Source organism: Spermophilus citellus (assembly GCF_964194105.1).
Source record: "Spermophilus citellus genome assembly, chromosome: 3".
NCBI classification, from domain to species: domain Eukaryota; kingdom Metazoa; phylum Chordata; class Mammalia; order Rodentia; family Sciuridae; genus Spermophilus; species Spermophilus citellus.
In genome coordinates this window covers 137,101,218-137,127,320 of record NC_138184.1, presented here as the reverse complement: position 1 = coordinate 137,127,320, position 26,103 = coordinate 137,101,218, and positions in this window count along the sequence as shown.

Sequence of the window (26,103 nt, the reverse complement as noted above, 5' to 3'; positions counted from 1 at the left end):
CATCAGGGGCAAAACCAGAGAATTTACTTTTCTAAGTTCCCAGGTGGTCCTGATGCTGCTGTTTTGGGTACCACATTTTGAGAACCACGGATGACAACACGTTCTCTGCCCCAAGGAGCTCTTAGTCTAATTAAGGAAATAAGGGAAAACTCTCATGACCCTCCAGTGAACTGCAAAGTTTCTTCTCTATGCATTTATAAGTCAGACTCAGATGATGGATGCAGCAGGAGACCAGAGGAGAAAGATAATGGTGAAGGCCAGTATCACTGAGAAGACTAGATGGGGTAATCTTGAAGCTGATTGTGAGTAACATTTTGTCTAGGAGGATGCATGGCTGATCCTGAGAAGTGCTATTGTTTACAGCTGATGTTTGTACCCCATCCTGAGTGGTTGGTGTCCGTTATAATGGGTCAGTGCCCACATCCACTGAGTAACTTATTTTGTCCCTTGATGGAGGGAGATGAGTCCAGGTAAAGGAATGAACATAGAGGAGGGAATGAGGGTTCTGGATCACAGCACAATCAGCCTGACTGGGTGGAAGGGAGCACCAGAGAGAACTGCAAAGGAAGCCAGGAGGGATGTTAGGAAGTGATGTGCCTGGGATAGGTCACCACAGCAGCCTGGAGGGGGGGTGGGTGTTACAAGACCCAGACTCAGGAATGAACATCTGGAGCAGGGTCCAGAAAGACCTGAGAAGTAGGAGCAGATGAAAGCAAGATTTAAAGGGAGAACTCTACAGAGCTTGGTATATGGTGGGAAGAGATTGAAATAAGGGGACCTCGGGGCTGGGATTGTGGCTCAGGCGGTAGCGCGCTCGCCTGGCATGCGTGCGGCCCGGGTTCGATCCTCAGCACCACATACAAACAAAGATGTTGTGTCTGCCGAAAACTAAAGAATGAATATTAAAATTCTCTCTCTCTCTCTCTCTCTCTCTCTCTCTCTCTCTCTCTCTCTCTCTCTTAAAAAAAAAAAGAAAGAAAGAAGGGGACCTCGTAAGACAGAATGACTTAAAAATGGTAGAGCCTTTAGTAAAAATAATAGGTAGAAAAGGAATAGGTTTGTGGATAATGAAGATGGGTGAAATTAGAGACACTGTGTTCTGTGCTGACCATCCATCAGGACCATCTACTGGAACTTTTTCATGATAGTAAAATCCATTTTGAAATAATTATACAAACATGGAATGTATCTTATTCTATTAAGACCCCATTCTGTGGTTGTACATGATGGTGGGATTCACTGTGATGTATTAGGTATTATGTAAAAATTATGTCAGATTCATTCCACTGTCTTTCCTTTTCCTAACCCCCCCTCCCTTCCCTTTAGTCTCCTTTGTCTAATCTATAGAACTTCTATTCTTCCCCTCCCCACCCCTTATTGTGATTTAGCTTCCACATATCAGTGACAACATTCAAACTTTGGTTTTGGGGGACTGACTTATTGCACTTAGCATGATAGTCTCCAGATCCACCCATTTATTGGCAAATGTCATAAAGTCATTTTTTTAAATGTCTGACTAATACTTCATTGTGTATATGTACCACATTTTCTCTATCCGTTCATCTAGGTTGCCTCCATAGCTTAACTATTATAAATTGTGCTGCTATAAACATTGATGTGGCTGCATCACTGTAGTGTGCTGATTTAAGGATTTTGGATATATACCAAGGAGTGGAATAGCTGGATCAAACAGTGGTTCCATTTTTAGTTTTCTGAGGACTCTCCATACTACTTCCCAGAGTGGTTGCACCAGTCTGCAGTTTCACCAACAATTTATGACTCCCCTTTTCCTCACATCCTCACCAATATTTATTGTTACTTATATTCTTGATAGTCGCCATTCTGACTGACATGAGATGAAATCTCAGTGTAGTTTTAATTTGCATTTCTCTAATTGCTGGAGACATTGACCATTTTTTCATATATTTGCTGATCGATCTTTCTTTTTTTGAGAATGGTTTGTTCAGTTCCTTTGCCCACTTACTGATTTATTTGTTTGGGGGGTGTTAAGTTTTCTTAGTTCTTTGTATATCCTGGAAATTAATGCCCTGTGGTACAGGTGGCAAAGATTTTCTCCCATTTTGTTGGCTCTCTCTTCATGTTCTTGATTTGTTTCCTTTGCTGTGAAAAAGCTTTTTAGTTTGATGCCATTCTGTTTATTGATTATTCTTGCACTTTAGGAATCTTGTTAGGGAAGTCAGTTCCTGAGCCCATATTTTGGAGTGTTGAGCCTACATTTTCTTCTAGTACATGCAGAGTTTCTAGTTCACTTCCTTTGATCCATATTGAGTTGAATTTTGTGCAGGGTGAGAGATAGGAGTTAAGATTTGCCATCAAGCTCGGAGAAAGGACAGGACTCAAGGTGTACATTTGGGATGTTATCAGTCTAGAGACATGAACTAAAGCCACAGAGGTAGGGGAGATCTGAAGGAGCAACAATCTGGAGGAAACTGAGCCCATTTTGACAAGTACCCAAAGTTAGACAAAAAAAAAAATACCAGATGCCTCTTTCATTAAGGATTTTTTTAGAGTTTGATAAAATAATTTTTAATTGTAAAAAATGTTTTCAGTATTCATGAAAATTCTTTTTTTGTATTCTGATTTTTTTTTCCATTTTTTATTGGTGCATTATGGTTGTACATAATGGTGCAATTTGTTGTTATATATCTGCACATGCACACAATATAACAATATAATTTGCACCCAGTTGCACCCCCCAGTATGTCCCCTTTCCTTCCGTCCTCCCTTCCACTGGTCCCTTTAGTCTATTGAACTCCCTTTAATTTTCTTTCTTTTCCTTTTGCTCTCTAGCTTCCACATGTGAGAGAAAGCATGTGACCTTTGACCTTCTGAGTTTGGCTTATTTCACTCAACATAATGGTCTCAAGTTCCATCCATTTTCCTGCAAATGATATAATTTCATTTTTCTTTATGTCAGAATAAAACTCCATTGTGTATATATGTATCACATTTTCTTTCTCCATTCATCTGTTGATGGACAACTAGGCTAGTTCCACAGTTTGGCTATTGTGAATTGTGCTGCTATAAACATGGGTATGCATGTATGGCTATAATATGATGACTTTAATTCTTCCATTGAGGTTTTTTAAAATAGTTTTTTTAGTTGTGGATGGATACCTTTGTTTTATTTATTTATTTTAATGTGGTGCTGAGAATTGAACCCAGGGCCTCGCACATGCTAGGTGGTCGCTCTACCACTGTTCCACATCCCCAGCCCTCTTCCATTGAGTTTTTAACTCAGTTGTTGCAGAAAAAATAAAACAAGCAGGATGCATATATATGGAGGAAGAGAAAAAGAATTCGAACATCTTAATGAAAAGCAGGATACATATATAAAGTATGCCCAACAATTAGAGAATATACATTTTTTCAAGTATGCATAGAATATACACATCGTGCCAGGCACTATGGCTCATGCTTGTGATTCCAGCGGCTCGGGAGGCTGAGGCAGGAGGATGGCAAGTTCAAAACCAGGCTCAGCAAAAAAGCAAGGCACTAAACAACTCAGTGAGATCCTGTCTCTAAATAAAATTCAAAGTAGGGCTGGGGATGTGGCTCAGTGATCGAGTGCCCCTGGTTTCAATCTCTAGTACCGCCCCTCCCCCAAAAAACTGCAAGGCAGTCTAGTAGAGACATAAGTGATCGATTGTCCACTCAACTTTGTCATCTGTTCCCCGATTAAACTTCAAGAATAAGAAACTAAAATAAATGAAATTGACTCACTCATCTGCTAGGTGTCCTGGAATGCCCTTCCTGGCCAAGTGCTGCCCAGCTCTGCCTCCTCCTCAGGTCATCTCCAGCTGGGGCTGGGTAGCTGTCCAGGGTCAAGTCCTGAGCAGATACTGCCTCTAGGGAGGGCCCTTCAGAACTCCAAATACTGGGTGTATGGAACAAAATAGACCAAAGTAGCAGGACAGTCACCAACCCATGGAAAAAGAACAAAAGGCTCTTCTCCCCGCCTCAGAGAGGGGAAAAGGGAAAGAACTTTTAAGCACAGTTGTAGATTTTCAGCTACCTGGGTTAAATTTTTTCTTCCTTACTTTAGTGAGGCCTTGAAAGTTTTCTTTCCTAACCTGATCTTGTACAGCTTGAGTTTGCCGACCATATGTGGACCAACATAGAAAAATTTCCCAAACTTTTTAAATCTTTTTGTGGTACTGGGGCTTAACTGGGCCTTATGCATGCTAGGCAAGCACTCTACCCACTGAGCTATACCCTCAGGCAAATTTGCTAAGCTTTTGAAATCACTTTTGTGTGATGCTTCTAGTAACATCTTACAAAGAAGTTTTCCCAAGAAACACATTTGCAAATGGCAGGCTGGAGGAAAGCATTTCTCAAACTACTTTCTTTCTATAAGCACTCATTGCAACAATGGCCCCATCACCTGGCACAAATATGGAAACCAAAAAGTTCCGCCAAAGCGCCTATTTCCCTGGCTCCTCCAGTGAAAACAGGTAACCACACAGAAGAGAGCAGCTGAGTCTGGGGCCTTCCTCACTCAGAAGTAGAGCAGTTTATTTTCTTTCCCCCAGTGAGGTTGACCTTGACCTCATCACTTCATTCTACATGGTTTGTTCTACCATTTTATGATTACTGTTGTTGCTATGCCCATTTTCTCTCCTTAAGAAAATGCTAAAAAATAAATGAGTCTTAAGGCAATGACACAGACCTAAAATCTATGAACATTTCTTTTTGAGGACATGCTGGTGACTTCTGCACAATCTTGCCACGATCTGTCAACATGGCTCTTGGCAGTGAAGAATAAGGCACTGTTAACTAAGTGGCTCCCAAATCCCATCCAGAAGCTGTAGGACAATGCCTTTTTACTAGACTTTGTATCAACATAGTTGAAATTGGTTGGTGTTTGGCTTTCCTTTGGAAACCAGACTAGGGACGAAGACATAGGAGTTGCTCCTATGTGTTCATACAAACCCAAGAGATGTGTGGATTCTTCATGACAGTGATACTGAATGAGAGTGACCGAGGAGATAGTGGCTGGGTGAATGACAGGAACCAGGATGACACCTGGTAACACAATACCCCTCCTTTCAATTAGCCAAGAGTGCCTTGGGTCTGTCTCCAAGCTGGGGCCTTCGGGGAAGTCTCAGCATTTCAGCACCCTTATGAATGACTCAACGTGCGCTCTGACCAGCTGAAGAATTAAAGATGATTTAGAGCAAGTGGGATTCATTTGTGGTTAGATGGACCACTTTAAGAGTCCAATTACCAGCTTTTCTGGGGCTTCTAAACCTATTGAGCTTGGACCAAAGCCAGGCCCTTGCAAAACTTTGGATTTAATTTTTGTTGCTTGCTTTCCAGCCCCTTCCAAGGATCCCCTTCTTTGGGGTGCCTCTGCCCTCACACCTATGTGTTTATGTTGTCCCAAAAGCTCCCTATTAGGGTAATATAGCAGCAGGTAATTATTAATTATTGTTAACAGGACATGGTACCAGGAGTCAGTCACACACACACACACACACACACACACACTCACAAAAATTCTGCATATTTAAATATAAGGAAATTAAGTCATTTGCCCCCAAATCACAACAACAGTAAGAGAAATGATGTAGAATCCAGGTTGTTCTAATGATCCTTACTCCTCTCTATACATTTCTCTCCCTACCTGTGTTTCACTCTTTCTCAGCTATAAACTAGTCCTCTAAAGTAGTGGTGATTCTCACAGTGTGGTCCCAGACTCACATTAACATCACCTAGAAATACAAGAATTTGTCATTTGCAATTTTTATACCTCCAGGTAAATCAGATTCTGTGCAGGTGGCAGAGTACCCTGTGCTACAATAAAGCCTTCCATAGAAGCTTGATACCCCTCAAAGTTTGAGAACCACTAGGCTAAATTCTTCAACCTACCACATTTCTGAGACTAACAAATTGCAAAGCAATTCTCCCTGCTTTGTATGAGAAAATACTTAAGAATGTTAAGAATGTAGAAGGCTATAACTGTCTGCAATCTTGGTCTGGGTTTACAATTATTTTATTTAGTATTTTCTCTTCTAGATCATACCCATATTCCCCTCCAGTTCAGCAACATAAACATCAGACATGGGTGTCTTCTCATTCATCAGCATGATCTGCAGTTCTCAGTCACCTCTGGAGTATTTTGTTGCATCCATTCAATAGCTGGGGTTATTTAATTTGCATTGATTTTACCAGTAATTAGTTGTTTTTTAAATAAAAAAATAGAAATCTTCATGAAAAAATTTGGATGGAGGCTGACGAAGTAAAATGAGGAAAGACAGGGAAAGGGGAAGAAAGTAGAGACTGGCTTCTGTAGGAAACTGTAGGATGATTTTTCAAAAAATTATTATTACAGTAAATATACCTAATACTAAATTTACTATTTTTAGCTATATTTAAGTGTATCGCTTAGTGGCATTACATATACTCACATTGTTGTGCAACCATCACCATAAACCAAATTGAGAATTTTTTCATCTTGAAAAATTAAAATTCTATTCCCATGAAAATGAATGAATGGGTGAATGGATGAGCTCAAGTTCTGCCTGACATCTAAGGGCAAAGCTACAACAAAATCCCATTTGTTGATTTAAAGGGTTGGTCACCAGGGATGTCTGTAGACAAGTGATTTTCAAATTTCTGTGTGAGTCAGAATCACATAGAGATCTGGTTAAAATACAGATTGCTGGGTCAGTGGGTCTGGAGTGGAGCTCTAGAATTTGCATTTCAAACAAGTTTCTAGTTGCTAATGCTGCTGGTCCTGGAGCCATACTTTGTAAATCGTGTGCCTAGAAAAAATATCTCAGTGACCAGAACTACAATGACGTCTACAACCTGCTTTATTTTTATCTCAAAATTCAACAGTCTCCTCAAATCATAATTAGAGGCCACAAAGAGTTACTACTTTAATAATAAAGAGGATGACACTGAGAACCCCTTTCTAGCTGTCTCCAATTCTGTGTTTTAATTTACCCACACAAACCCCAAATAGAATTGTAGAGTTTCTCTTGGATTTGAAAGCACACCCCATGCCCATTTGCAATTCGATGGACTAAAAACATATCAATTGAATTCAAGTATTTTTCAGCAAACACCAGTGACAGTTGCAGGTAAGGTTCCAAAGACCACAGGAAACAGTTCCTTTCCTCAAGGAGCTCCTGGTTCCTGTCTTATCTGGATGTCCTGAGGAAAAATGCCCAATCAGAAAAGGTACAAACTGGACAAGAGCAAAGGTTTTTACATCTAATCATTATCTTATGTCCAGATGGGTAGGATTCTCTCTCACAAGGTGAGTGGCCATGAGGGGGTGATCAGTCCAAGTTGGAGTCTAAAGGCTAAAAACTCATTGAGGACATGACAGTCACTTGGGGACTGTATATTTCACTCACTAGAGGGGAATCACTAACCACTGACCTGTGGAAATGAGTAAAAATTCCATAGGCGTATCTTTGGATCTTGAATGCCCCCTAAAGCCCATGGGTTAAAGGGTTGGTCACCAGTCAGTAGCCATGTGGGAGGTAGTGGAAGGTTTAGGAGGTGAGGCCTAATGAAAGGAAGTCAGGTAATCAAGGGCATGCCTTTGAAGGAGATATTGGAACCATGGCCCCCTCCTGTGTCCCTCTTTGTGCTTCCTGGTTGCTGTGAGTGAGTCCCCTCCTCTGCCAAATGCTCTTGCCATAATGTACTGTGCCACCATAGACCCCAAGCAAGACGGACAAGTCACATCAGACTGAAACCATGAGCCAAAATAAACATTTCCTCCCTTAAATTGATTATCTCAGGTACTTGTTACAGGAGCAGAAAGAGGACTAACAAAATATATGTTAGTCTAGGTTTTCACGTCAATATCATAGAAAGGAAAATGTTGGGCCTCACTCGTGTGAATGCAGTCAAAGTCAATGCTGGCAAATTGCCTAGCAGAACACAGATGAGAGACACAGGAGGTAAGAGGGCAGGAACATGACGGGACAGGAAGAAAGCAGGGATCCTGAGAAGAGGCAGCAGCTACCTGTGTGGCCCAGGAAGTAGTTGGATCTGTGAAGCTCCATCTTCCTATTTTTTAAAGAGGGAGACAGAAATTTAATTTTCTGTGTGAAATCTCCAAATGTTCCACTGAAGCTCAACTTTAAAAAAACAAAAAACAAAAAAACCTTGTAGGCCAAAGGGACATGCTAAGGGCTGAATAGCATCCCAAGTTTACCAGTTTGCAATGCTCAGTCTAAGAGAAGGGCACAGTGCAAATAATAATAATATTAATTATTATTATTATTATTATTATTATTACAACAACAACAACAATTCCCACAAAAGTAAACTCCATGAAACTAAAGACAAAGAATAGGAGAATGATTCCATGAGGGAGGACGAAGGTGTTCTGGAGAAAAACATGTTGGGAAGAAGGAGGGGCTGTGTGGCTGAGACCTGAACAAATTATCAGTGTAGGCTGTCTACATTAATCAAATTTGCCAGATAATTGTGTAGCCCTACTTCACAGAGACTGTGAGTGTTCACGTTCACAGCTGCTCCCTAAATTTAGCTCTGACTTCTGATAACCAAGACCTGGCTCTCGGGTCTATTCTCTGACCTGGTTCTGGAGAACATCCAAGACTCTGTGGCTGCAGGGCTGGTTGAGAAGAGACTACCTGAGCTGTGTCCCTCCAGTACTGGCCTTCAAGCCTAATGCTTCAGAGCCCCCTATAGTGGGAGTGGCCACCAGTTCCTCTGACTGGTGAAGGCACCAAAAACTGGCTCACTGAACTTCATTGTCATTTCAGGGCATCTATTTAGTCCATATCTTTAGTTTTAATTTAATCCTCCATTCATAATTCGTATTTTATGGAAGAGCTCCAAAAAGCTAAATAACTTGCCCAGGGTCACACAGTCAGGAAATGGTAACTTTAGGATTTTTTTTTACCTGGGTCTCCTGATGTTCCTTCTCTATATTTCAAGCAGCTATTGAAGTTAAATCAATTTGAATTACCACCTTAACTAGAGTTCTCTAAATAATTCCTTGGTATAGTATATCAAAAACAAAACAAGGGCTGAGGGTGTAGCTCAGTGGTAGAGTGCTTGACTAGGGTTTGAGCCTTAGTACTGCATAAAAACAAAACAACAACAACAACAACAAAACAAGATACAAAGTTAGGACATTACAGGCTGAAAGGTTTAAGTCTTGACTCTACCACTAAGAGGCAGACTCAAGCAGTCCCCTTGCCTGAGTTTCTCTCTGTTAGTCAGTCTTCTCACCTGGTGTGACGATCATTTCTGCTCAGGAAATGCCAGGAAAAAAATATCAGTAATGCATACAAAGGATATAGCCCAATGCCTGACACAGGTAAGGCACCCACTAAGTGGGATTTTTCTTCCCCATTCTTGAAAGGTTTGAGCAATTTTCTCAAAATGCATTGAGCAGTGCATACACGCATTCTCCTGAGATACCTAGCCACCTGGCAGAGTTGCCAAAGGTGAGCAGCACCCTTCTCCCAGAATAGTATGGAGGACTCATTTATTGCCCCACCCTCAGACACCTGGTAAACCTCACCTCCAGGTGTATTCCACTCAACAGTTAGATTTAATGTCAGTAGGTCCTGAGTTCACAAAATTTCATGTTAAGCAAAGTTCACCAAACTTTTTTTTCCTTCAGAACTTCTCAGAGCTTTAAAAATACTAAAATAGTCTGTGATGTTCCAAAGAGAACATAGTTTTACTCAAATTTATTTCACCTCACCACAGCCCTGCTGAGATGAGAATGGCTGTCCACTAGCTTCCCACTTTTCCATACCACAGCACTGACATTTCCAGGGCCCTCTCATTTAAATGTCCCATGGCTTTCCTTTCTGCATAAAATCATCCACTATCATTGAAGTCAGTGAGTTTGGATCTGCTCAAGCTCCAGAACTACCCCTGAAGCTGAGACTTGCAACTGCTTCACCCTAGAGGGAGCTGATAGAGAGGTAGAGCCATCTACAGGAGACTAGTGGTACTGCACAGGAGGAACTCGCAGGCAAAGGGACCAAAAGAAGCATTACAAAGATTAGGACAAATTGCTCTATCCTCTCTTTATCTAAGAGGGAGATTTAGCAGCAAGAGCATGGTTCTAACAAGCGAATATTTTATTTTTGTTTGATGATGTGGATGAAGGGACATGATCTTTCTTCACAATTTATGCTGTAACGACGTATATCTGTTAGAATGAGAGGGCACTTAAAGTAGATGTTCCCTTTGCAGGCTTCAATATACACTAAACTACACACGAAAGCAAGCCAATTTTCAGTGTCTATCAATAACGATGTCGTTCAGTTGTAAGATTGTTTTTACCAGGATGACAGGTGTTTCCCAATGGTTTACAAGATGTTCTGCACAAAGGTCTGAGAGCTCTTCATTATAGCAAGTAAAAATCTCACAATAGTTTCCTAAATATGTCTTTAGTGTAGCCTTTTGAAAAATAGACCTTTTTCCAAAAGAGTTCAGACAATAGCCCTGACATCCGAAAATCTCGGCCTTTTGAACCACCTTTGTGTTAAAAGCAAAATGGGAAGTGGAGCATATTGGTGCAGTTGATAACAGATGTGCTGATGTGTTCAGGCTGGCGAGAAAGATATTTCCAGAGTTCTCAGGGCAGGTGAGGGAGGAGAGCAGTGTGGTGTAACAAATCTCTTGTGTGCAAGAAATGATGATCATTTCTTCATCCAACACCCAACAGTATTTACTAGAGGCCTGGAACATACCAGACATGGTTATGGATGGGCAGCATGGGAGGGTGAAAGACATGCTCCTTGTTCCGGTGGGAACAAAAGTGGGAGCAGCATTTCCATGTACAAAGGTTCTAAAAGTTTATCTTGACAAACTCTGATAAAGAGGTCTTTGCAGACTTGACATAGAATGGCCAAGGAATGAAAAGGGGCCTGTGGCATTTTGTTAAGCTGTCTACTGTACAAAGTAGATACTGGTTGCCTTTTCCAACAATTCATCAGAAAGTGAGATTAATGCTTTATGAATAATTTTCACCTGAGAATCTCCACGGAGAAAGTTTGGTCTCTTTCTGTAAGAACTTTTTATCGAAGCAGCTTCAGACAAACTTCATTTATTGTCCATTTAAGACAATCTTCAGTGATCTTTAGGATTGATAGTTTATAACTAAATAAACGAACAAAGGTAGCATTGTAATCTGAAAATCCAAATACCAAGAACCCCCAAAAGATGCTTATCATTTTAAATGCTCTTAGCCAATTCTATGCCTTCTCTTTCTTCTTTCTTTTACACTGTTTTTTTTTCCACTGACATATTTTATTTTTCTTTGTAAGTTATCTTAAATCTTTTATGGAGTAAATCAATTAAATATATCTTTTCATATTAAAACCTATTGTGAAAAAGTAGTGTTTACTGGCATTATTTTCGCTTGCATCATTTAGCTAGATAATCTACAGAAAAGCCTTGAATTCCACAATTCTCAAGGGGATGGATCAACAGTAATCCAGATACAGTCAAATAAAAGTTGGAAAGAACACTCAAGTCCCCAAACCTCAAAGCACCACTTATTCCTATAGTTTTGGGAAAGCAATGTGGTTCTTAGTGGCAAAAGCCATAAAACTCACAGCATGATTTTGGCTCTAAAGCAAGACAACTGCAGAGGACAAGAGACTTTCAGAGGGTGGAGGGAATCATGTTCAAGTCTCAACATCTCATACTATCTATAAATAGATATCAGAATAATGGTTGCCTTGTGTTTGGGGCTGGGAGTATAGGTTGGAAAGGGACAGGAGGAAAACTTCTGGGATGCTCACTATCCCAAACCTCAATCTGGGTGGTAGTTACGAAGTGATTGCTTATGTTAAAATGCATCAAGCTGCACCCTAAGACTGGTGCACTTGACATATTTTCTATGTTAGACCTTAATTAAATTGATTAAACTTTTTCTTAGTTGAACTCTGTCCTTTACCAAGTTTTAGCTTAATATTTATTAAATTAAAACACATAGGTGGGATTTTAGCTTCAGAAATCTTATTGAATTTTTAAAGGGATTAAAATTTGAACTATATATTCTACCTAGACCATATTTGCAAAAGTAGGAAAATGGATAAATATTTTTTAAAGTGTCCATAAAATCAATATGTACCTGCTTGGAAGAAATCTGCACACTTCTTGCCCCAAGTAAAAGGCCCTGGGTCTTCATAAGGGCTTTCCAGAAGGTCCAGGACTTTGCTTTCAGACAAGCTGGCCAGGCCAGACAATGAGGCCCTGGGGAGTTGGGCTATGGAAGAGAGGAGTGGGGGACTCCTCTTAGGCAGCAGGGGGAGCAGCAGGTGTCTCCACAGCCCTAGGTCAGACCTTTGTGTTTGGGGGTTCTGAAAGTCCCTGAAGTACATGGGAATTCCCCCCAGAGGCCCAGAGGGAGAGAGGAGCTACCTCCAAGAGCTCCCTAAGAGCCACAGCTGGCTGTGTGTCCTTTACTACTCTCCTGGACTCCCTTAAGGATTTTCAACAATGAAAATCTTTATTTTCTGTGGATTTATGGAAGAAAAAGTATCTCTTAAAAATATGTACTACCTAGCCAGGTGGAGTGGTGCACACTTATAATCCCAGCAACTTGGGAGGCGGAGGCAGGAAGATCGCAAGTTTGAGGCTAGCCTCAGCAATTGAGCAAGACCTTGTCTCGAAATTTTTTAAAAGCCGGTGGAGCTAGGGATGTAGCTCAGTGGTTAAGTTTCTCTGTATTTCCTAAGGTGTTAGATACTTCACTGTAAGAGTGCCAAAGGCGGCGAGGATGTGAGGGGAAAAGGTACACTCATACACTGCTGGTGGGACTGCAAATTGGTGCAGCCAATACGGAAAGCAGTATGGAGATTTCTTGGAAAATTGGGAATGGAACCACCATTTGACCCAGCTATCCCTTTCCTTGATCTATACCCAAAGGACTTAAAAACAGCATACACCTCAATGTTTATAGCAGCACAATTCACAGTAGCTAAACTGTGGAACCAACCTAGATGCCCTTCAATAGATGAATGGATAAAAAAATATGTGGCATATATACACTGGAATATTACTCAACAATAAAAGAGAATAGAATCATGGCATTTGCAGGTAAATGGATGGAGTTAGAGGAGATAATGCTAAGTGAGTTAGCCAATCCCAAAAAACAAATGCCAAATGTTTTCTTTGATATAAGGAGGCTGATTCAAGGATAGGGAGCAGGAGCATGGGAGGAATAGACAAACTCGATAGGGCAGAGGGGTTAGAGGGGAAGGGAGGGAGCTTGGGGTAATTAATGATGGTGGAATGTGATGCTCATTACTATCCAAAGTACATGTATGAAGACACAAATTGGTGTAGATATACTATGTATACAACCAGAGATATGAAAAATTGTGCTCTATATATGTTATAAGAATTGTAATGCATTTTGCTGTCATATACAAATAAAAATATTTATATAACAAAAGAGTGCCAAAGGCTAGGGGTGGCAGTATCCCAGTGATACTGCAGCAAGAGGACATTTCAAGTCACATTAACAAGCATAAATCCAGCACCTCATGCTCTGCAAAATCCTGGGGAAACAGATACCCACAGGTCTCATCCAGTGTGAGGGGATAGGTGGGGCAAATGGATAACCACCTACTTTGCCTGGCTGGTCTAAGGGGATTTAAGGGAAGGGAGAGATTTTGTTAGGACAGTTAGAGAGGGTCCAGAGAAGAAATTGTTTTCAATGGTTTCTTGATAAAGACCTGTATGTTGTAGGAAATCCTAACATATTCCAACAAAAAATATGTTGAAGGAAGTTAAAAACTCCTCAAGAGTTTTGCCACCTAGGACAGCCACTGTTAACCTCTCTTGCTTACCCATTCCAGATCTCCCTACTCAAATGGCATTGAGTCATTATTGAGCCCATGCCTGGCACCAGACTAAGGGCTAATGATCTCACTTTATACTCACAAGGAACCTGTGTGGCTGGTAGTATTAGAAAGAGTGGCATTGATGTGAGGGTTGGCCTGAGTGTCAACTTCATTATACGGGTGAGGAGACAGGGAGGTTAGAAAAGATCATGCACTTGCCCATGTTGCAATGGTGCCTATGCAGCAGCACGTTTGACCTGGACTATCTGACTTTACAGCCCCAGCTCTTGACCTCCTCAGAGCACAAGTCCTATTCCAGCTCCAAGGGCAACCAGGGTGACCCAGAGTGGCCAGGGTACAGAGAAGCAGAATGGTAAGTGACAGAACCTGAAGCTGGCTGGGGGAAAATATTAAGTGCTTTGTTGAGAAGTTTAGATTTCTGTCCAAAGGTCATGAGGTGTCTTCTAGGATCCTTAAAGCAAGAAAGGTAACAAACTCTGTGTTCTAGAAAGATCCCACTGGCAGCTATTGCAGTTACAAGGCAACCCAGATAGGATGAGCAGAACCTTGACCAGAACAGCAGGCGTGAGGGAGGACACCCAAGAAACCTGCCTTAGGTGGGATCCCTGGACTTCATGATGAGTGGATAGGTGTGGAAGATGAGGGGAAGGAGGGAGAAAGAGCACCACTTAGTTTTAGTTTAATCTTCTGGGATTCTGTTAATGAGGAACCTAACCTGTGCTGAGCTCTGTGCTAGGCCCTAGGGCTCAAAGATGAATTGAGATTGGGTTCTTACCTGACTTACCATGACTTGGGTACCTCGTGGGCATCCTCTGTCATTGGATGACCCCATGCCAGAACTACCTAATGCCAGGTTCCACTTAATGGAGAAGAGTGGATGGTAGGCCCCATGCGGACCTTTCAATGACAGAAACATGCCATTTCAGATGAGCCTGTTACAGAGTTTCAAGAGCAGATTTTCTGGGTGGTTAGACTGAAGTCAGCGGGTTAGACTACAGTTGGGTTTTAACCATTTACAAAAAATATAGATGCCGTGATGAATTGTCAGGGAGAAAAAAAGAAACCATTTATTTCCATTTCTAAAACTATCAACATAAACCTTGACTTTCCCCATCCCAGATCTTGGTGCTATGCAGGGCCACATTCAATCATATTCTCTTAAAGGGCTATTATTTTAAACTCATTTAGACTTGAGCTCTTTGGGCTATTAGAAAAAAAATTCTAGACATACCTTTGGCAGAATTGAATGGTAGAATTAGTGCAATTAAATCTAACTGAATAAGATTCAATAGACCCTGATATTTTATACATAGTGACTTAACCCCACGGGAGTGGAGACTCCCATAATTGAGACAGCTTTCAGCTTTTGGATATCTCTTGGTATCATCAATCTATGCAGTGAGACACAAACTCAGGAGAACAAGAAACACGCCTTTCTTTATTGCCACCACTTCCCTTCACTTCTGACTCACAGTCCCACCCTCCTGGCTTGGCAGAACATTGAGCATCAGGTTTTCTGGGAATTTGTCTTGCCGCCCCCTACCACAAGCATATACCACAGGATCTCACCGGGACATGGCCCCCATACCATTCTTGAACACCGTCTACAGGGCTTGCTGTTGTTCAGTGGTCAGCCCTGTCTATGTAGTATCTGCATATGAACATTCCTCTAAGGCTATTTTTGCCCTGTCCGCCTGGACTTAGGTTCACAAACAAAAAGCCCAGACACCCCATGTGAGCTGAAGAAGCAACTTTTTTCTTTTTTGGTCCATATGCTGATTTTCTTTTTCAAAACAGGAGATTTCACAGTTTTTAAAAATCAAAGCTTCCAGCTTCTCTTAAAACCTGTAAGATGTACCAGCCCCGGGTCTGTGTGTGTTCTCATGGGCTGAGCAGAAGCTGCCCTGTCAGGGGAAGCTGAATTCTCTAAGCCATTCAGCTCCTAAGATGTCCCAACAATGTCAACTGCTGTTGTCACTCCTATATCAGCGCTCTGTGCTTTTGATTTTCTCATAAGAAAGCAAGAGTTTTCTATACCTGGCGCCAATTGGACTCCCCCGAAGCCACCTGAGCGAGAGATTATATGCAGGAAACACTCTGGGGGTCAATACACGGGAAAGGAAAGAGGAAGGTGCAAACTGGGCAGAAGGAGAAGCTGAGGAACAACACAGTCTCAATAGGCCTGAGCTCACACCCAGGGAGGCTCTGAAGCTGCCAAGTTCCTTTATGATGAAAGGAGCCGAGGCTTTACACTCCTTCAACAACCATGACCTGGGGCCAGAAAGTTCAGTCCAGGCCAGTTTCCAGCAGGGTGCTCAGCAGCTGAGATGGAGCTGACAGCACTGACCCCAGTGTCCATGTCAGTGTGCAGGCCCCAACTCACTCATGCTACCTTCCTGATCCCTGTGGTAATGTACCAGCATTAAGCACCAGGGCAGGTAAATGTCACTCTCCAGGGATTTTTGCTGAAGCCCAGGAGAGTCCCTCAGGTGACCTGACCCTTAGCCCACCACCATCAAAGCTGCAAGAGCCTTTCCCAGTCTAGAACAACTCAATTCCCTATTTCCTTCTCAAGCCTTTTCATCACTACTTTGTGGCTCCTCTTCAAAACCATCAAGGTTCCCTATGAACAGAGGCTTTTAGAACACAAAAGTCAAAAAGAATTGCTGCTTATTTCTGCTTCCTGCCCTGCCACACATCTCCCAAAGATAATAAACACAAAAGGTAGCTACTTTTAGGACTAGAAGGAAAGGAAATGAGAACATACCCAGGAGATAAGAAAAATATAAGTGAAGGTTGTTGGCTCTCTGTCCTAAATCCTGGCCAGAAATCAGAGACCAAGCAGCATGCAGGGAATGTCTCCAACACCCTACCCCATTCCCATACCCCTGGTTATCCCAGCCCTGTGGGAGGCTGAGACAGGAGGATTGCAAGTTCTAGGCCAGCTCAGGAACTTAGCAAGCCCCTTTCTCAAAATAAAATGGGTAGCTCAATGATAAAGCACTCCTGGGTTTAATCCCTAGTACCAAAAACAAAAACAAAAACCCAGCAACGTGCTGGTCAAGACTCAAGGGTACGAGAAGATGTCATGTTTGCATGCAATGAAGGACTGTCCCTTGCCTTCATCCCTCCCTCCTCTATACTCCTCCCCAGCTATTGCCCTTTCTGTGCTCAGGCCCCATCTCACTCTGCAATTTTCTTTACTGGGTCTTAGTAGCATCATATCATAGTTAGGGGTTATCCAGAGCCTTCATGTGCCAAGAAGGCCAAAGCAGCTTCCCTGGGCTTCTGGCCAGTTCCCCATCTTGCCCCCCTGACTTCAGCCTCTTTGAACTCGTCTACTGTTGTGCCCACAGGAACAAATGGAGCCCACCACATCATCCTGACCTTGGTATGCTTCTTGCTTATGCAGACTTGGTCGGCTGATTTTCGATTCTCTTTATCTACCTAGAGTTCTCACATAAAGAGACAGAGAAAATACATGTCTGTAACTTACAGACAGACGTGGATCTAATAAAATAAACACCAGAATACCAACATCAGAAAAGATATCCCCACGTTCTCTAGTCACATCTAGACTATTCCATGGAGAAGAGGAGGAAAGCCTGGAAGCTCTGTGTGTTTAAAGCAGGGCTGCCCTTCCATAAGTTGATCCCACGGTCTTTGTCCCTCTCATAAACTCCTTGCAATGGATCCTGACTCATGGACAGTCCTTAAGACAATTTTGTGAACTAGTTTGCATAAAAATGAACAAAAAGAAAATGCCAAACATGGATGATGGAATTCAGGAAGAGGAAGATGGGCCTGCAGATGCTACTGGGGGAGGGAAGGCCTTCAGCACATCCTGTTTGTAGCGTTCCCAGGTTCCTGGGACTCAGGCAGGCAAGGAGGCACATAGGATGCTTAAGGAAGGGGACAGGCAACTGGATCACATTTGCCCTTTTCTAAACTCCAAGAGAGAAAAGCCTCCCTCCCTGCTTCAAGAAGCTCTGGCTCTAGAAAAAGGAGCACAGACAAGGAATACTAACTGCATGCAGACTGGGAAGGTCTGGAGGAAAGGGGAGGGAATCGAGGCAGCCAGGAGAGGGAATGACAAAGAGGACTGGGGGTTGGGGCATGGAGGTTGATTCCAGCAGTGGTGGCATGTGCTAAGAGCATTAGAGGATGAAAAGCTTTTTACCAAGCGGAGGGCATCCTTCATGGTAGGGACGACAGAGTCAACCACTATCACCAAGCACAACACTCAGGCCACTGTGTTGCTCAGCATTTAGTCCCTGTGGCCAAAATACCCAATACAACAACTTAAAGGAGGAAAGATTTATACGGTCCCATAGTTACAGAGGTTTTGGTCCATGGTCAGCTGGCTCCACAGCTTTGGCCCTGAGGTGAGGCCGAACATTGTGGTAGAAGAGCATGGCAGATGTAAATGGGTAATAATAAGTGTAATGCATTCCACTATTGTCATGTATGTAATAAATAAGTAAATAAATAAGAGCATGGTAGAGGAAAGCTGTTCAGTTCAAGTCAGCCAGGAACAGAGAAAGAGAGAAAGAGGGAGCAGCCAGGAAGAAGACAGACTCTTCTAGGGCACACCTCCAGTGACATAACTCTACCAACTAGAGTCTACCTCCCAATAGTCCATTTAGTTATCTATGAATCAGTCCATCAAATGGATTGATCCTCTGATGGGATCAGAGCCCTCATGATCCAACCATTGTACACAAGAGAATTTAGGGACCTTCTAGAATAAGACCATGATGTCCACGGTCCATTCACATCCCCAGTGTTGAACGTGGAGGGGGAGAATAATACAAAGGAGTGGATTGTGGAGAAGAGTCCCTTCACAGGGTTCTTAATTCTCAACCCTCTCCCATTCCTGACCCCTCTGAAATACAACATAAGACTGGTTCTAGAAAAGGGAGCTGATTTCTTCATCTGCAAACCCAGTGTCTAAGCACAACACATCCACTCGTCTTTGAAGTCCTGGTGATGACTGAATCTGCCAGGAAGAATGTGCCAGTTGCCTCTCAAAAATTAAGGCCTGGACAGCTCATTAGGAAGATGAAATTGCATAGACTTCCTCAATTTCTGTTTCTCTCCAGTTTACTAAATTCATATTGTTATCAGGAAAACCAACAAATTTTCTGCTCCTGGAATCTGTTACTCATGCCACATTATTCATGATGGGGGATGGAGTGTCAATTCGAGACTTGGCCTACTATGTGCCAAGCATTGTCAGAGAGCTGGAAATTCAAAGATGAAAAATATACTCAAGGAGGACTGGGAAAGGGACCCTCATAGAACACCTTCAGTGAGGGAAATGAGCTGCATGGACAATTTTAAAATGTATTTGTAAGAATTTTCCTAACACACACAAAGTCTGCCAGAGGCCCAGAATTCCTGAAATGGACAGAGTAACACAGGCCTCCTGGGGCATCACACACAGAGACCTCCAAAGAGGTGGCAACTCCACCACCATGGAAGTTGGGTGGTGGCTAAAATAATCACTTGGGGGAATTCACTGTGAAATGCTTTAAGCTTCACTCTATATTAGAACTTTTTTCTTCAAAAAAAAGTAGGAAAGTCAGGTGCAGTGGCGCAGGCCTGTAATCCCAGCAGCTCAGGAGGCTGAGGCAGGAGTTCAAAGCCAGCCTCAGCAAAAGCAAGGAGCTAAGCAACTCAGTGAGACCCTGTCTCTAAATAAAATACAAAACAGGGCTGGGGAAGTGGCTCAGTGGTCAAGTGCCCCTGAGTTCAATCCCTAGAAGAATGAAAGAGAGAGAGAGAGAGAGAGAGAGAGAGAGAGAGAAGAAAAGAAAAAAGTGGGAGAAAGGAGAAAAATCTGTCTTATAAACCAGTGCTTCCTAGTCTTTAATTTGAATGAGAATCACTCGGGGGTCTTGGTAAACACCTATTCTGATGGGGAGGGGGCATTTCTCAGCAGCTCCCAGGGAATGTATGCTGACATTCCCGACCCCATGATACCTCGCTTTAACTAGCAAGGTCTTAGAAAGCCTAACCTGTTTTACTCCAAAAAAAGCAAGTGTACGCCCCAACAGGTCAGATAATTCCAGCATAAAACATCCAGTAGGTGAAGCTACTCTGAGCAGAGAGAAAGGGTGAGGAAGCTGTGACAATAAATATATGTAATTTGAAGCAGGGAAGTTAATCGAAGGTGAGTCTCATTTCTGGCCTCTCCTTACAAGAACCAGGATATGTTAAAAACTATGATGCCAAAGAATAGAATTTGACAGGTCTTAGGTGCCCAGGCATTGCTCTTTTTCAAAAAGCTTTCTAGAGATCACTAGCATGTATCCAGGTTTAGAAAGTGGAGCTCTTCCCTGCTATTCTCAGCCATGGGTTTAGAGGGGGCAGATGAGCTTGTTATAGCTCTTTTGTTCCTGCCTGTGAACACTCAGTAGAGCAGGAAACTGAATGATTTTTTTCCTGCCAGGGAGTCTGGGCTGCACTGAACCATTCCAAGTCAAGACAAGCTATGAGGGGTAGTGGTCCCTTTTTTATGAAGTTCTCAGGGTTGGCAGGGAATTTGGAGGTCATGAAAAAATGGAAAGCCTGAACTAAGGCTGGGATCTGTGATTGATCCATGGTCACATTAGCAGGGAACAAATAGGCCAGGAACAAGTAAAGGTCATATAACTCCTATCTCAGGGATCCTTGCATAAAACCTGTGAAGCCAGCTTTTGAGCATCACGTACAGATCTCAAGCGTCTCTAGAGAAGAAGCTGTTCTGCAGGGCACCACCTCCTCAGATGCACACTGCAGGGAGGATGAGGAGCTGACTGTGAGCAGCCTAGCCAGAGCTATGGCAAGCATCTTCTCTTTTGATCCTCCCAACATATGGGAGACACCAAGTTTAGGCAGGGTGGGTCAGAATGCACCTGTAGCATGACCCACAGTCCTGGGGCAGCCAAGCCATAAGCCTTAGAGCCATGTGGTGAGGGGCTCTCCTTCAACCTCCACCCCAAGAATGCATAGCAGCTTAATTGTATTCTGCCAACTGATTGCTCCTCTAGGCCAAATCCACATTGCAGTTACAGACAGCAAGGTCAACTGCGGGGGTGATGGGGAAGAGTTCATCATGAGAAACTCAGATTATCTGTAGTTCTGAAACCAATTGGGCTGAAAGGCCAGCCGTTTCCCATTGACACAGGGATTTGGGAACTCTGGCCCTGCCTCCTGAATTTGCCTCCACAATTAGCTATGTGTAAAGGGGAGATGAAAAACAGACAAGCCTTCTAGCCAATAGGACTCTGGCCTCATTGACTGACACCCATCCCGAGACAGAAATCAGAGAAAAAGCGATGTTCAGGGCATGAAGGCCTCAAACATTGCCAGGGCAAAGCACAGACTGTAGCATCCTCTTGTGTAAAACCCAATCCATGGACAAAGAAGCAGAGAGCCTCACAGGGCACTGAAGGGAAGTCTGGTAGGGAGACACCTGCCTGCATACCCTGGAGCAAGGGCAGGAGCTGCCCCTATTCTGGATGAACAAATGAATGTTATTCACTGATCTCTGCTCTAGGCCTGACACTGGGAGGGGGTAAATCCTCACAGCAGAATAGACTTGTTATCACCCCAAACAAAGCCAAACAACCTACCCAAGATAGCAAGGTCACATGAATGAAGAGCACTGATGGATGGGGAACTACATGATCTGCTGCTGAGGATACTGGTCAAATGGACTCCTAGAAGGCCAATGTCATTTCCCCTGAGCCACCCATTTTTTTCTTTTCTTTTTTTTTTTTTTAATTTGTTCTTTTCAGTTATACATGACAGTACAATGCATTTTGGCATATTATATATATGTGGAGTGTAACTTCCCATTCTTGGGGTTGTACATGATGTGGAGTTACACTGGTTGTGTATGAACATAGGAAAGTTACACTCGAGTCATTCTACTATCTTTCCCATTTCCATCCCCTCTCCCTTACCTCCATTCCCCCTGTCCAATCCAGTGAACCTCTACTCCTCCTTCCCCGCATCTCCACCTACCTTGTCTGCCAATTGTGAGTCACCATCCACATAACAAAGAGAACATTGGGCCTCGGGGTTTGGGAGATTGGCTTATTTCACTTAGCAAGATGGTCTCCGGTTCCATCCACTTACCAGCAAATGCCATAATTTTGTTGTTCTTTATGGCTGAGTAATATTTATTGTGTATAAGTACCACATTTTCTTTATCCATTCATCTGTTGAAGAGCACCTAGGTTGGCTCCATAGCTTAGCTATTGTGAATTCAGCTACTATAAACATTTATGTGGCCACATCACTATAGTATGCTGATTTTAAGTCCTTTGGATATATGCTGAGGAGTGAGATAACTGGGTTAAATGCTGGTTCCATTCCAAGTTTTCTGAGTAATCTCCATACTGCCTTACAGAGTGTTTGTGCCAATTTGCAGTCCCACCAGCAATGTATGAATGTATCTTTTCCCCCACGTCCTCACCAACTTTTATTGTTACTGGTATTCCTGGTAATTGCCATTCTGACTGGAATGAGATGAAATATCAGTGTGGTTTTAATTTGCATTTCTCTAATTGCTAGAGATTTTGAACATTTTTTAATATATTTGTTGACCAGTCGTATTTCTTCTTCTGTGTAGTGTCTGTTCAGTTCCTTAGCCCGTTTATTGATTGGGTTATTTGTTTTTTGGTGTTAATTTTTTTAGTTTTTTCACATATCCTGGAGATTAAAACTCTGAGGTGCAGGGAGCCACCCACCTTCTGAACTAGAAAACTGAGACATACTACCTGTGAAAGAGACAATGCCCACAGATGCAAGCTGAAAGGAAAAAGAGGTCTGGGAGTCGGGAGGACTGCCCAGGCTGACTCTGGACCAAGGTTAGGATTTCAGCACAGGGGCAGCCCCCTGGGTAGACTCTGCCAAGTGAGCAGCATCACTGCCTAGAACTTGCCAGAGGGGTAAAGACAGGGGCAGGACAAACAGAAGCTTGGACCACTGCCATCATCACCCATGGTTCCCATGAAGAGCTGTCCTTTTCTGTGCAGATTTGGCCCAGGGCGCTTGGCTTTTTGCGGCAGTTGCTCAATTGCAGATTAGCTGGGCACTGGTGCCACCTAGTGTTGACAGTGTTTTAATGGCCTTTATATTGAAAGAGATCTGCGATCACCTGAATTCACATGACCTCTGAGGTGTCCTTTCACCCTGAAGAGCACAGGTGATTTCTCCAAAGGTAGGGCAGAAGTGGGTCAAGAACTCAGTCTCCTGATCACCAGCCCCAGGCCCTATCAGAACAGCGTGGCTCTTGACCGTGTCGTAGGCTGCCACACAAGAGTGACCTTCATGGGCAAGTCTGACTCAGGCAGAGGCTCTGGCCTGCTGGGCTCCCTGGGGGTCATCAGCTGCACTTACCTTCTACCTATTAAAAATGTCTGTAGTTAAAAAATAACAGAATTTAAAAGAAAATAAAACTTCCTGCAACATCAGAACTCACAAATCGTAATTGCAATGGACACGATTCAATGTTTCAGCAATAAGTTGGATCCCTGAGGGCTCAGAACATCTAAAAGTTGCAAAGTATGCACAGTCCTGGAAGTTCTCATTTCTCTTCCCTTGTCTTTTGTTCTAGAAAGATGAAGGAGAGCCAGGCATGGTGATGCATGCCTATAATCCCAGTGGCTCAGGAGGCTGAGTCAGGAGGATCAAGGGTTCAAAGCCAGCCTCAGCAGCAGGGAGGTGCTAAGCAACTCAGTGAGACCCTGTCTCTAAATAAAATATAAAATAAGGTTGGGGATGTGGCTCAGTGGATAAGGGTCCCTGAGTTCAATTCCAGTACCAAAAAAAAAAAATGAAGGAAAAGTAAGTGTGATTATTATGCAGGTACTTTTGCATATATGCCAGTATATAAAATGAGTAAATTATCTGCAGATATTAGTTATTTTGCAATCATTAGTGACCAGTAACTAATAGGCCAGTCATAACTGAGCTGGTATTCAAAGAGATGGATGCTGTTTTCTCAGTCCCATAAGTCCTTCCCTTAAATTTCAGGACCCTCGGGGAACAGTCTAGCCAAACATGAGCTCTGGAGACTTGTCTTAGAAGAGGTGGTCTGACAGCTACCCTTCCCAAAAGACAGTGAACTGTGATTCCCAACTGTTCAGCACTCTGCTCCCTCGGTGCGAACAATCAGCCTGAACCCATGCAGAAAACCCAGGCTTCACTGCTCTGGATCATTGTCCAGGCTGGAGATACTAGAATGTTCTTTCCCCAGAACTGCCTCCTCTGCTTCATGCTCAAGCTCTAAGCTCAGCTCCTCCAGGACATCTTCTCTGGCTCACCCCATGCAAGGCACAGGGTCAGCCTCTGTTCTTTTTGACTTTATGAAATCAGGGAGTTGGGAGGCTCACACATCTACAGGACAGTGCTGGCCCCTGTGCTCAGCAGTAGGAAATCTAATAACCAATTGAATATTCAAAAACACTCAGCTACAAAAGCCCTCTCAATATTTTCTAGGTTTCAAGTCTGATTGATGTCAGTCACACGGCAGCTGCTCCCGTGGCCACCCCTCTTAGCATAGCTCTTCACTCTCTTGACGATCCACATTAGGGGTACAAAAGTCCCTAGGGGCCTCTCTTCCCATTTATCATGGCCATAAACACCTCAGGGGAAGCAATGAGACCAGGAAAGTGACTTGAATGAAGCATAAGTGAGGAAATATCAAGGTGATATCTGGGTTTTGTGAAATCATAGACAGATTTCCAGTGGCCCTTGGTGGAAAGAAGCCTGACAACCTGCCAGTTAAGGGCCTTCCAGGCTTTTCTGATATTGGACCCAGTGAAGGAAGAATCCAAGAGAGGATTCTGATAGCATCCATTCATTCATTCAGGACACATTTAGTTGAGGTTCAACTATTTTTACATGGTTAACATTTGCATCCTTCTAGCAGATGTTTTTAAGTGCTCTGTGTGCAAGATACTGGTTGTTGCTTCCTATGCTCTTTGTTTTGAAAGTTTGAGAGAATTTAATACAATTTGACAGATATGAAGTACATCAACAATATATTAGGGAATATTTTCATAAATGGCTGGTGAATCTGTTGTTGGGACCTCAGGATGTACTCCCTGGGGGTAATCTCAGTTAACCATAATCAGATATATATAATAGTAGATAATAAATAGTAATTGGTGTTTTCTAGGTATTCATTTTCTTATCTGATTCCTGAAACACTGTTATGATTTTAGCTAAAAAGGTCATCTCCGCTTCCCAGAGGAAGAAAGTAAAGTTTTTTAGAGATCAAATAACTTGTTTAAGGATGTGCGAATGTAAATGGGAACATCTGACTCTAACCCTGGTCTGTCTGTCCCGAGTCCCCCAACAAAAGTCTGTGCAGTCCACAGCTGTGTTGTCATATGGCAGAAAATGATTGCAGTTATAATTACATCAATTATAGGGAAGCAATAGTATTTGATGAGCAAGCCTCTTTTTTATCTCAAACATTAATGTTTTAGAGAAAGGAGTTTTATTTTGAGAATTGTTTTCCCTACCAAAGAAAGATTTCTTAATCCAGAGTTTATTCTTTCCGATTCCTGATTCCTACTATCCTCTGCAGCTTTTAATCCAGTAGGTCATGGTTTACCTTGGGAACCCTGAAAGAAGGCCAAGACTGGTCACAGGAGCACAGGTTAGCCCTGTTTTCCACCTGTACAGCCAGATTCATGCAACTAAAATGTAAGCAAAGAACACAACCTCTGACCACACAGCTAAAGTTACCCAAGGAGGAAAATTAACAAATCAAAATTGCTATGTTTTGGATAAATTTTCCTCAAAGACCCATGTGTTAAAGGTTTGGTCCCAGCTCATGGCATAGTTGGGAGGTGGTGAAATCTTTAAGATGTGGAGCTAGTGAAGGAAGTCCAGTCAATTGGGGGTGCACATTTTGAAGAGGATTTGGGGCCTTGCTCCTTCCTGTCTCTCTTTGCTTCCCAGCCACCATGGGATAAGCAGCTTCCTTCATCATGTGCTCCTGCCATGATTTGCTGCCTTGCCACAGGCCCCCAAACAATGGGACAATCAACTGTAGACTGATGGACCTCTGTAACAGTGAGCCAATATAAACCTTTACTTTTTTAAATTTGATGATCTCAGATATTTTGTTACAGTGATGCAAAGCTGACTAACAAAAATTGATTGATAATCAGATCAATTGATTCAAATTAGTGACAGAACACTCCAACAGAAAAGTAGGCAAGTACCATGAAAAGGCAATCTA